Source organism: Nannospalax galili, unplaced genomic scaffold (genome assembly GCF_000622305.1).
Source record: "Nannospalax galili isolate Female #2095 unplaced genomic scaffold, S.galili_v1.0 scaffold960, whole genome shotgun sequence".
Lineage (NCBI taxonomy): Eukaryota > Metazoa > Chordata > Mammalia > Rodentia > Spalacidae > Nannospalax > Nannospalax galili.
This window is the reverse complement of record NW_008348313.1, coordinates 552,044-554,025: the sequence shown is the minus strand read 5'-3', so window position 1 is coordinate 554,025 and position 1,982 is coordinate 552,044.

The following is a 1,982-nucleotide window of genomic DNA, read 5'->3' as shown; positions in this document are numbered from 1 at the left end:
TGCTACAATCAAATGAAGAACTCTCAATTCAACCATTGAGCATAAAATAGCAATTCCCTCTACTTCAGGGCTGTGAGGCACTGGGATCCCCTGTCCCCACACCTGCTCTGCAGTGTGACTCACAGGTCACCATGGGGACAGACAGGCATCTATAACTAGTAGTAAAACCTTACATTTCTAATTATATACTGTAATAGAAGTCATGTAAAGCTTATTGTTTGTTTCTGAATGTTCCCATTTTATATTTACAATTGATATTTGGTAACTAGGTTGAAAAAAGTAAACCATGGTTAAAAGTGAGATTTTCTTGAGAAAAAAATCCATGCTACATCAGCTTAAAAAGTTGAAAACTGGGGCTGGAGAGATGACTTGGCAGTTAGGAACACTGGTTGTGGGTTGGAGAGATGGCTCAGTGGTTAAGAGCACTGACTGCTCTTAGGACCCAGGTTCGATTCCCAGCACCCATATGGCAGCTATGAACCATCCTTAACTCCAGTTCCAGGGGAACTGGAAACTCTCTTCTGACCTCTGTGGCATTACATGACATGGATGCACTCACACACATGCAGGCAATGCACTCATACATATAAAATAAAAATAATAAAATATTTAAAAAAACCCTGCTGGTTGTTCTTGCAGAAGACTCGAGTTTGAATCCCAGCACCCACATGGCAGCTCACAACCATTCATAACTCCAGTCCCAGGGGATCTGACAGCCTCTTCTGACCTCTGAGGGCATTGCAGGACACGGGTGCACTTACCTCCATGCAGGCAATACATGCATACACATTAAAAAAAAGTTGAAAACTTTACATCAGGTTCCAACACACACACACACACACACACACACACACACACACACACACACACACACCAAGGAAGAACAATGTCCCCTATGAGAGTTGATTTCTGTTTTTTCCCCCCCTTTTCTCCCTGGGAAACTTGTTCTCTAAAAATTCATAGGCTACGAAAATCTTTGCCATGTGCCATCTTATGTCCCCCTGAGGGAAGATCCAAATCACAAAGCCAGGTTCGTGACCCAGGGCAGCTGCAGACAGTCCCACCCTTTTCACCCTTCTTGCTAAAATTCATTCCTTGGGGGAGATGTAAATAATATCTACCCCCTCCTCTGATGAGTTTATTGGATTTACTTTTTTTTTTTTTTGGTCTTTTTGAGCCAGGGTCTCTTTGTAGCCCCAGCTGTCCTGGAACTCATTATGTAGACCAGGCTGGCCTTGAACTCAGAGATCCACCTGCCTCTGCCTCCTGAGTGCTGGGATTAAAGGCGTGCAGCACTATGCCTGGTTTGTTGGATTTACTTACAGAGCATAGATGAGGGGTTCCCTGTAAGGGTGTGGGTGCTCCCTCCCAGGGCCTCACTGTAAAGTCTTTACCCAGCATGGATGATGGCTTCCCCATAGCCACACAGATGGTACCCCTTCCTCTAGTCCTTCCCAGTGTATATACTCTAGCCACCTGCAATTAGGGCACAGTTACATATAACAAGTTGGGAGGAGTGACTGAATACTCAGGTCAGGGTCTCATGACCCTTCCTACCCCTCCTTCTGTGAGGGAGCATCAACAGTCTACAAGCCCAGCTGTGATCTGAAGATGATATCTGTCTAGCTCAGAGGATATTCCTGTACAATGGCCTTGAAGGTCTGAGGGTTAGGTCCTGATGCTGATGGCTGGATTTTGGGTACCCATATTCAGTCCCTAGTGGGTAAGGTGCAAGATTGTCTTAGTGTGACCATAAGGTGCAGCTGCAGCCCATAAAGTGAATAAACCAGAAGGCAAAGAGCCCAGACAGCAAGGGTTTTATGGCAACAAGGCTAGGTGACTGCCTTGGGTGGCCTTCTAACCCTTCCCTAAGGGAGAGTCTCTGATGTGATTTCTTTTCTTTCTTTCCCTCTTTCTTTCCTTCCCCCCCCTCTCTCCTCTCCTCTCCTCTCCTCTCCTCTCCTCTCCTCTCCTCTCCTCTC